The sequence below is a fragment of the Tursiops truncatus genome, chromosome 5, assembly GCF_011762595.2.
Source record: "Tursiops truncatus isolate mTurTru1 chromosome 5, mTurTru1.mat.Y, whole genome shotgun sequence".
Lineage (NCBI taxonomy): Eukaryota > Metazoa > Chordata > Mammalia > Artiodactyla > Delphinidae > Tursiops > Tursiops truncatus.
Genome location: NC_047038.1, coordinates 94,553,453 through 94,565,245, shown reverse-complemented (window position 1 = coordinate 94,565,245; position 11,793 = coordinate 94,553,453). Strand labels below are relative to the sequence as shown.

The window sequence follows — 11,793 nt, the reverse complement described above, 5'->3', positions numbered from 1 at the left end:
GCAGTGGAAGGACTGACTATTTAACCAGTGCCAAAACATCACATTGTACCTCCTCCACTTGAGAACTGAACCTGTCAGCTCCTAAATTGTGTGCATTTTCAAGGCGTTAGCACAGTTTACTGTCTAAAAACCATCACATCACCCCCATTCTTTTTTTTTTTTTTTTTTTTTTGCGGTATGCGGGCTTCTCACTGCTGTGGCCTCTCCCGCCGCGGAACACAGGCTCCGGACGCGCAGGCTCAGCGGCCATGGCTCACAGGCCCAGCCGCTCCGCGGCACGTGGGATTCTCCCGGACCAGGGCATGAACCCGTGTCCCCTGCATCTGCAGGCGGACTCTCAACCACTGCACCATCAGGGAAGCCCCAGCCCCATTCTTAAAGCAAATTGCTTTATCAATGTTTACTTAAAGGATAATGTTATACTTCCAGCCATATTTGGCAGACAGGAATCATGTGTTCCGTGTATGTTTTATCATTGACTCAAGAGGGAGGAGTGGGGACCACTGCTCACTTTTTTGGGGTATCAAGAGTGGCTGTTTTCTTTTCTTTTTTTTTTTTTTTTAAGTAAATGAATCCAGTAAAGCTTGCGCTCGATTATTAGGAGAATCTGATGTCATCGCAAGAGAAACTGGTCAGGTTTCTATGGTACTTCACATCTGCAAGACACAGCAGTATTTCCCTCAGCTATTGATGCTGCTACTAAAATTAGGACCAGGAACTCCACAACTTAAGCAACTTAAGCGGGTTTGGAAATAACATTTGTTCATGTTCTCTTTATACCATAATGGTTTTGGTAAGTAAAGTATGTGGAAGGAGCTCACTGTGGGATATGTTTCTACATATTTAGCAGTAGCCAAGTTCAAGGGGTATGATGCCTGTTTGAGATATCTCAAACTCCACTTCACTGGGTTGGAATGCCCTGCCCCAGTTTAGCTCAGAGATGATATTTCCTCTGGACTGGAGTTATAAAGAAAGCAATTTAAAATGCATAAACACAGTGCCTGAGCCATGCCATAGATCCACCACCCAGAAGGGCATTCACACGAAGCACTGCCTCACTTCCTAACTGCTCAAATGAGGGCCTCATTCCCTTCCCAACTATTAATATTCATGTGAATTTGTACCAAAGGGTTCAGGCAGAATGAAAAGCAACATATTGGAACATCACAGAATACCTTGAAATTTCTAAGCCCCAACTTTCCCCAGAATATGCTTTACGAAATGAAGAATCAGTGTTTATTTTACCTTAATTTTTGGTATAGTGAAAAAATAATAATAATAGAATTGGGTGTCAGGAAGCCTGAGTTTTAGGCTTGGCTCAGACACCAAATAATTAGATAATTCAACCAATTTTTATATTTGTGAACGTTCACTATATGCTTGTCACAGTGGTAATTGCAAGAATATAGAGGAAATTCAGTCTTTGCTCTTACAAAGTCCATAATCTAGTGGTAGGAACTAAACAGATACTTCGTTTTGGCAAGTAAGAACTTTACCAGTCTACAGATGCTATCAGTAAAGTGGAACGGTTAAGGTAGCTGATTTTTTTTAGTTGTGACTTTATGATTTGGTGTTAAAAATATATCTCACAACTCAAATATTTTCAAAACATACAAGGTACCAAGCACTGTGCTTTGTACTTTGCATGCGTGTTGCTCCTTAATTTCCACAGGAACTCAATGAGTCTAGCTAGCTACTACTGTAGAGATGTTATGGAACTGGCCCAAGGTCACACAGCTGCTTAGTGGCAGACCCAGAACTGGAACTGTCTCCAAAGGCCATCATGCTCTTACAGCTGATATAAAAACCACCTCAAAATAAGAGGAAACTAAGACTGTTTATCAGGGATGTGATTAAGATGCAATTATAGCCTGCAAGATAAAAAGTCATGACACATTTTCATGGTGGAACTGATGTGCTGAGGGGAAGACTGTGCAGAATCACTTCTAGATCACATCTGTTTAGAGATTAAGTACAGATATGTACTATTATATTTCATAATTTATGTTTTTCTTATTAAATAATAATCAAGAGAAGAACGTGAGCCGGAATGTGGTGGTTGAGAATCATAAAACACTGCATACATTTACTGTTGGCTGGCTGAAGTAGAAACCATTTAATGATCCACAGAGGCAGCAGCGTGGTGTCCTGGAAAGAGCCTGGCCCTGGGAACGGAGCTCTTGCCAGTGACTCTGCATTGCACTGGGAACTCATTTCCTTTAACTGGAATTCAGTGCTCATATCTGTAAAATGAGGATAATGGATCCGGTTCAGCTTTTAGCTTTTGTGACTGTTTCCAAAGGAATTAAGCTCCATGATACGATGGTCTGACTTCAGAAGTAGAAAGCCCAATGTCCGTTAAATACACATATTGATTGGCCCTTGGCCTTTGTTTCCTGTTAGAAACACTTTTCCTTTCTGGAACCCTCACCTAAACACACACACACACACATACACCTACTCCTCCTTTCTCTTCTTTATCTCCATTCCCCCCACCGCCTTTCTCTGTCTCTTTCCTACCTGGCTAATCCCTAGTCATTTTTTCAGGTCTTAACTTGGAAATCACTGTGTTTGGGAAGCTTTCACTGTCTCCCAAAGTCTTGGTTATGTGTCCACTTACCAACATCTATAAAAGTACTATATGTACTTCCTCCGTCACTGAGTTTCTGTGAGGGTTAGAGTATGTAAGATGTATAAGTGCTTGGAACCATACTTGGTACATAAAAGTACTCAATAGCTAACATTGTCATCACCACCATCATAATGATTATTGAACTTATGACACCCTGTTTCTTATTAGTCTCTTTGATTCTCTGTGTCCTCTACTAAGTGTTGGCTTTGAGGGGGCTGGGACCATAACAGTCTGACTTGTTGCATCAGCAGCAGCTTAGCACTATGAATGACAAGAGTAGGTAAATGCGTCCTAATTACTTAATGTTAAATTAGACAAAGCAATTTACGTACGGAGACTTTCATTCATGCAACAAGCAAGTTGAGACTTTAAGCATATTCTTGTGGAATAGACCGAAGCATGTGATTTAAAATAACATGATGTTATGAGGGCTGTAGTAAAGTTTTTTTTTTTTTTTTTTTTTTTTTGCGGTACGCGGGCCTCTCACTGCCGTGGCCCCTCCCGTTGCGGAGCACAGGCTCCGGACGCGCAGGCTCAGCGGCCATGGCTCACGGGCCCAGCCGCTCCACGGCATGTGGGATCCTCCCAGACCCGGGCATGATCCCGTGTCCCCTGCATCGGCAGGCGGACTCCCAACCACTGCGCCACCAGGGAAGCCCTGTAGTAAAGTTTTGAATTAAGTTTTATGGAGACACAGAAAAAGAAATAATTGACCTCTTCTGGGGGATGATGTATACTAGAGTTGAGCTTTGAAGAGCCAGGGTGATTTAACATAGCACATGTGAGGGCGGGATTATTCCATACAGGAAAAAATGGTATAAATAAAAACATAAGGTGGGAAACTGCATAATGGATTTGTACCACTGACTTCTTAGATCCTTAGGACAGTGCAAGGACAGACTTTTAAATGCCTTAAATGTCATGCTGTTATACGGTGATACGAGGCTTTCAAAAAGCTTTTCCTCATCTCTTAGTCATTGCTCAACCCCCTGCAGTCTGTAAGCATTCACCTAAACTATTACATTGGGACATATTTTGACTTTCCCTTTAACATTTCCTCTTCTCCACCCTCTGCCCCCATCCAATCAATGACCAATTCTATTAATTCTACTTCTGGAACACCTCTCAAATTCAGATCATCATCTCCATTCTTTCTGCCACTAACTAAATTCAGGTCATTAAAATATTGTCTACCTGATCTCCTACTCACAACATACCCTTCACACTGTGGCCAGTTACTTTTGAAACACTGAACATTGATCTGATCCATTAAGCTTCTACTCTAAACTTTAAATTTAATCTGCCAGAACCAGATTTAATCTACTTTTAAAATAACATTTTGTGTGTTCATTTCAAGAGCACATATGCTAAAATTGGAATGATACAGAGAAGATTAGCATGGCCCCTGTGTAAGGATGATGTAAATTTGTGAAACATTAAAAGAATAGTAATAACATTTTGTGAGAAGAAAGTATTTTAGCAATGCTCCACATGCTAAAAGAGTCTGCATTTTCCTTTAATACTACTCTAATTATTAAGAGCTTAATCAATGAGGTCATAATCAGTGGCTAAATTATCACAGGTCTGGTGAATAAAATCAACCTTCTATGAAAAACATTTTAAAGGTTTACATGAACAATATATAACAAATATCCTCACAAATATAGTTTGCTATTAAAAAGTTCCTAGTCTCCAGGTTATAAGCCAATATACCTTTAATCTATTTACACAATCTCTTCATTATTATAGAAAGCTCTTTTCTTAGAGAAGCAACTTGGAAATTCACTTTCTGATAAGATTCAAAATAAATATCAATTATTTTACTAGAGGTTACAAAATCATGCTTTTCTAATTTATCATTCTATTAACATCTTTCAGTGAGAATTCTTCATAAAGAACTTTCCCTCATTAGCCAGGGCTATTTGGTTATTTTCAAATTTAGTTCCTAAAGGAAAAACAAGATAAATATTTATTCTTAGTTTTTTGCTTTTAAATAAAGTGATTAATGAATTGAGTTTTGTTTTGTTGGTTCTCTCCCATGTATTATGAACTTACGGAATTTTACGTAATGTATGTGTTCCAATAAATTGTATTCATTATTCTTTTTGATGCTCAAATTTTACTGTCTTTGGCTATTCAGATCTTCTTCATTTTAGTGTCTATCTATGGCCTTTTAACATAACTCATATTCTTTGATAGCTTGCATTGTGGCCTCCCCAAAATCTCAGGTTAATCTTATAAAGGCTGCCCTAGACTTAAAAACCGTCATTCTAGGGGCTTCCCTGGTGGCGCAGTGGTTGAGAGTCCACCTGCCGATTCAGGGGACACGGGTTCGTGCCCCGGTCCGGGAGGATCCCACATGCCGCGGAGCGGCTAGGCCCGTGAGCCATGGCCGCTGAGCCTGTGCGTCCGGAGCCTGTGCTCCGTAACGGGAGAGGCCACAACAGTGAGAGGCCCGCGTACCGCAAAAAAAACAAAACAACCTGTCATTCTACAGGTGCATTTGTGAAAATGTAATAAATACAGACTATAATCCAGTTAATAGATATGCTTATGGCTATTAAGTTATGATTGCTTTTCAGTGGACCAAAGAAGGAAACTAGGAGGTTGGTTTTTTTCTTTGTCAATTCATACAGATATTTCCAATTTGAATTGAATTACAAGATTTTTTTACCTTTACTTTTGTACCTACATATATATATATATATATATATATATATATATATCTATATATATATATATATTTTTTTTCCTCTTACTGTAAAAACTTTTTTTTTCCTAACTGCATTAACATAATTGCTTTCTTAACCCTGGTTATTTACAAAACAGAGCCTGAGGCAGATTACTTGTTAAGGCTTCATTGGAAGGTGCAAACCTAGGCAGGTAGAGTGAAGGTAAAAGAGAATTGAGGAAAGGGAAGAAGCTCAGTTATGTAGGAAACATTTCAATCAGGCTTTCAGAAACCACTGTGCCTCAGAACAGCCCTTGCAGTGAAAAAAGTGAGGGGAATTAATTTTCAGGCTTCCTCCTGGATCATTGGTCAAAGTTCACCCCAAGAGTTGTTAGTGGCCCTGCACTTTCACGTGTGTTGCCTAGACCTTTCTAGGAAGTCACTAAGGACACCAAATCCCACACTCTATTAGGCCACGTATCATCTGAGTGCACAAGAAATGAGAGGAGCTAGAGTGTTTTGGGGTCTTGTCAGGTCAGATCGGGCATTGGAGCTGATGCTCCTTCTATGGCAGACATGGGGAAGACCACGCCCTCACCCAGAGGAGTCCAAGACAGCCAGGCAGCACTTGGAGATGAGGCAGTGGCAGCAGCAGCTGGGGCTCTCTCTTGAACAAGCAGTCAGGGGTCAGTGTCCTCTCTGGTAGAACTCTAAATGTTTTCACATTAAAACTGAATCCAAATCTTTAAGCCAAACTATATAGCTTCAGTAGAAAATGAATGGAAGAAAAATAATCTAATACTCATCTTATTTTTAAGCATTATCTGCAGAAGTCCACAAATTAGGTCTTATGTATAATTTCTTATTTGCATTATTCTCATGCACACACACCCACACAGATATGACACACATACTTTAAAATGAATAATATCAATAATATTTCTAACAATTAGATTATTGAATAAAATGTAAGACTTTTTTCTAACTGGCCTGATACCCTTCTCCAGGGAAGACCTGTGAACCTGAGCCAAAAGGCTGGTGTACACTTGTTTACTGTGTAAGCAAGAGTAGAAAAATGTGATGTACAGTGGAAACTTGTACAGAATAAATAATAGCTTTGAGAAAAAAAACAGTATAGAAAAAGTAAAAAAAAAAAAAAAAGACTTTTTTGCAGCTCAATTTTTCTTAAGAATATATTCCATACAGTCAAAATACTGAGTATAAAAGGATACACAGTCATAATACTGAGTATAAAAGTCAATTACAATAAGCATTAACTCTGTGTGTTTATGTCACCAACTTGATATAGAGCTGGTTTATTCATTTCAGTTCTGTTGAGTTTATTAGAATTAGCTATTTATTTTTTTCACTTTAGGTTAATTTAATTTTTTGAGTATGAAAATAATATATGTTCCCAGGTGAAAATTATGTAAAAATACATACTTAGAGAAGTCTTGTTACATAAGTTAACTGCTCTCTTTATCTTATACCTCTTTCCCATTTTAAACAACCATTTTTATAACATTGATATGTCCTTCCAAAATTTTTTTTGCAACAATACATCTATATTTATTTTTCATTGCCACATAACACACAGGTAGCTTACTATTAAAAACAATTTTGCATCTTGATTTTTTTTCATTTAATATATCCAGTCATGCCTTATCAGTCTATGCAAAACTTCCTCATTCCTTTTGACACCTGCATAATATTCTCAACTTAATTTTAAAGAAGACTAAATCAGAGGTATTGTAGTTCTAATTTTTCATTCTCAAGTGTCAGTACAATTTTGGGCACCTAGGTGGCCGATAAGAATATTTTACTGTAAATTGTATAAAAGTTTGCAAACACTTCCTCCTCTTCCCAGGTCATCTTACTAGAACACCTAATCCCTCTAACAACCTTGTTATGGGCTGAATGTTTGTGTTCCCCCAAAATGCATATATTGAAGTCCTAACCCCCCAATGTGATGGTATCAGGAGGTGAAACCACTGGGAGATAATTAGGTTCAGATAAGATCATAAGAGTGGGGTCCTCGTGATGGGATTAGTATCATCATAAGAAGAGGCAAAGAAACCAGTGCTCTCTCTCGCAACCATATAAGGACACAGCAAGAAGGCGGCCATCTACAAGCCAGGTGAGGGATCTCACCCAGAAGTGAATCACTTTGATCTTAGACTTCTTAGCCTCCAGAATGGTGAGAAATAAATATCTGTTGTTTAAGCCACCCAGTCTATGTTATTTTGTTATAACATCTCAAGCTAAGATAAACCTTCAACATTAGTCATTTATGGACGTATTTAAATAAAATAAATAACAAGCCCATCTATGGCCTTAGAAATTACGTGTGTTTATGTTACATGAGTATGTTTTTTCAGCCAAAGCTCCAACAGCTTTCTTATACCTCTTATATCTCATAACAGGTGAGAAGGAGCTATCTTCTTTGGAACCATCCAAGGGCAGGCATGTCAGATGATTGACATGATCTCTGTCCTCAGTGTTTTTGCTATGGGGTTGTTTAGCCTTCCCACACAGCTGTGGCTCTCCTACACTTCAGCCTTTTCGTTCAGTGCAGAATAAAGAAAAAAATTAGGGCATAGGGCATTGACATATTAGACAGTACTAAGTACTATGATTTGCTATGTTTTAACTAGGGAAGAAAATGGCTTCTCCATTGTCTCTTAACTCTAGTTCTATGTCAATGTTATCACATCATTTACTGAACATAAATTTTTAAGCAAAGCTATATGGTTCCATTATAAGCTGAATGAAAGAAGTATTAGTGTTACTCATCTATTTTTTCTCATTGTAAAAATGCTGCTATATTTTGGCATGGAATTGATGAACAAAAGGCTTTAATGATACAAATAATGATGATACAAATAATTTGACCTTATTTTACCATTTTTCATATAATTTTACTATTATTCATATTATTACTATTATTCATACACTAGCCCTATTAACCTAACTTTACTATAGAACATCTCCAACCACTAAATTTGCTAAGATGTTTTCTTAATATCAAAGAGAGTCTATAGTGAGAACTGAAGAGGTAGTGTTTTGAGTGTCTGCTCCTGGTTTTCCATTATCCCTTACATGAGGAAACAACAATCTAAGCTTCTGCCCTCTCTCCATGTTCCTTTACTAGCTCCTTTCCACAGAAGAGAGAGGGGATCGCATGATTTGTCAGACAATGAGACAATCATTGGGCCAAGTGTTCAAATGAGAAGGCTTACTGTGACTTAAAGACAGGATCCTGGCCTTCACACCTGATTTACTACCCTCTGGTCTCCATACAGACCAGGTGAACCTCTTTGCTCTCTGTCTGTGATTAGGTCAATATAGCATCTGGTTTGTTAGAGTAGATGGCCAGGTAGTAGTGCCAGGAGAATTATATGGTGGGGTAGAAGATTTACTGAGGCCCTTCTCCAAAGCAGACATCTTGGACAGGTGTCAAGAGCTTAACCTTATATTAATAATGAATCAGTATTTTGTACACCATTTGACATTTGCCTTCTGTCTTTAAAACTCAGCAAAGAGAAGCAGGTATATTTAGGCAGCATATTTGAGTACTAGCACTTGACAATGAAAACTCTATAACGCCATTCCTTACCCTTTTTGTGTCCATGGAACATCTTCCTTTACTCCCATCATCACCATTGAACATCCATTAACCTATTTTCAGACTTTACAGATCCACAGACTCAAATCAATGAATAACAGATTCTGGACCTAGGTTGGCTGAGTTCAGAATCCCTGATCTCCACTTACTACACTGTGTGATCCTGAGCATCAGTTTACCTTTCTGTGCCTTAGTTACCTTGTTGTTCAATGGCAATATTAATAATACAATATGAATAACATAACAATATAATATAAAATACCATATTATTATAATTATATAGCTAAAATTATAATAATCCTAATCCTATGCAGTAGGACTTAAATAATATGAATATATATAAATATTACATACATATATATCTCATACATATTATATATATAAAACAGCACCTGACTTATGAATTGGAAATTCTGGTTTAATGTTTTCATTATATTGTTTTTATAATCTTTATAATTTATTCCACGGTAGTTGCAAGAAGACAGGTAGTACTATCTCAAAGATATAACTGAAATATTTTTTAAAAGATATATATATGTATATATATGTTAATGTGAATATTTGCTAATAATATAATAATGTAATATAATGTGAGTAAAATCAAACAAAAAATTAAAAATACTTTGTGAATAAAGAGAGACAACTAAATGCAAAATAAAATAGATATTCTTTGATCTGTGATAGTTTAAATGCAGATGTACTTAAAAGTAGGAAGTTAAGCTCTGGAGGCCCTTTGCAAGCTATAATTCCATAATATAAAAAGAAATGTTCCCAGTTTTGAGATTTATGCATGCACATTTTCTATTAAGATATACATAGAGAAAGAAAGTTAGGTAGGGTAGACATACATTGTAATTCAGATTTGCCTACTTACAGATGGTAACATTCTGTGCAATAATAATGCTCTTGAAACCATTTGCAAATTTGTCCAGCAACAACTCTGCCTTTAATGATGAAGTTTCCACAGTGGCAGATGGCAGAGTGAGCAGTGAAGGATGCTGCCGACCCACCAGGGTTATGTCTGTCACTAAAACGATCTGGCTCCAAAAGCCAGAGTCTGTTGAGGTCACACTGGTTATTGCTCCATTGGAATGACTTGATTGATCACATTTGTGGTTATTCTATAAATGATGACCTTTTAGAAGGGATCCTGGCAGTTTCATCTTGCTGTAGGAAAGTGATATAGAGAAACATACAGTGTCTGCAGTCTATCGACATATTAGAGAAACAAAGGAGCAATTTATGTAACAAAAAAAAAATACATTCACTGATGTTGCTGTTCCCTCTTTGTGTCTAAATGGTTAGATAGTCTACAGAAAAAGCACAATACTACTTTTAATATCCATGTCATATTTAGGAAGAGAAAAGTAAAGGGAACAAGACAAGAAAATATATTATTTAATGAATTTTAAAAGTCCAGCAAGGATTATTGTTCTAATGGGAGCATATAAATATTGAGATCCAGTTACTCTCTAAGCACCTAAAATTGGCAGATAGCACAGATAAAAGAAAATAAATAAGTAAACTTCAGTGTCCAGGTGAACCCTTGGAATACTTTGAAGGAAATTATATACTATTCTATGGGAAATTTAACATAATATAGCACTTTTAAAGTATATTGTATTGAAATTGCCAAGTTCCATTTATAGTGTGATATTTTGGGATTAATTTATCAATAGTGAGTATACCTTTCAAAATTGAATTTACTGTCAGATCATGCCTTAGGCACTGAAAGGAACAAAGCACATCTCTCACTCTGTATTTATTGAACAGTAACATACAAAAATTCCACAAAAATATTAATCCTCTCATGTCACTGATGAAAATAAAAAGCATAAAGCTGCTCATTAATATTAATAACAATAATAATCATTTATAATTACTTGTCCTATTCAAAAAATTCTAAGTATTTTACATATATTACCTATCTTCAATTTTTTTTGACAACCATGAGACTTATTTAGAGATTCCATGAGGAGCCAGGTCTCTGATGTACTGAACCAGCGAGAGATGTTTGTTAAGTTTTCAGGGAATTTCACAGAACTAGAACAAATAATCCTAAAATTTATATGGAATCACAAAAGACCCAGAATTGCCAAAGCAGTCCTGAGGAAAAAGAACAAAGCTGGAGGCATAACCCTCCCAGGTTTCAGACAACACTACAAAGCTACAGTAATCAAAACAGTGTGGTACTGACAAAAAACAGACATATGGATCAATGGAACAGAACAGAGAGCCCAGAAATAAGCACACACCTATGGTTAGTTAATCTTTGACAAAGGAGGCAAGAATATAGAATGGAGAAAAGACAGTTTCTTCAGCAAGTGGTGTTGGAAAAGCTGGACAGCTGCAGGTAAGTCAGTGAACTTAGAACACTCCCTCACACCATACACAAAAATAAACTCAAAATGGCTTAAAGAATTAAATATAAGACAGGACACCATAAAACTCCTAGAAGAGAACACAGGCAAAACATTCTCTGACATAAATCATAGCAATGTTTTCTTAGGTCAGTCTCCCAAGGCAATAGAAATAAAAGCAAAAACAAACAAATGGGACCGAATCCAACTTAAAAGCTTTTGCACAGCAAAGGAAGGGATAAACAAAACAAAAAGACAAGCTATGGACTGGAAGAAAATATTTTCTAATGATGTGACCAACAAGGGCTTAATTTCCAAAATAGACAAACAACTCATACAACTCAATAACAAGAAAAACAAACAACCCAATCAAAAACTGGGCAGAAGACCTAAACAGATATTTCTTCAAAGAAGACATACAGATGGTCAATAGGCACATGAAAGGATGCTCAACATTGTTAATAATCAGAGAAGTGAAAATCAAACCTAGAGTGAGGTATCACCT

At 37.0% G+C, this 11,793-nt stretch overlaps 1 non-coding gene across 1 annotated transcript; it reads left to right on the top strand.

Moving 5' to 3' along the window:
- Positions 1–3,975: 3,975 nt before the first annotated feature.
- LOC117312518 (U6 spliceosomal RNA) lies at positions 3,976–4,082 on the top strand. The gene has a single exon (XR_004526842.1). It is a non-coding gene; the product is annotated as a U6 spliceosomal RNA (small nuclear RNA).
- Positions 4,083–11,793: the final 7,711 nt, after the last annotated feature.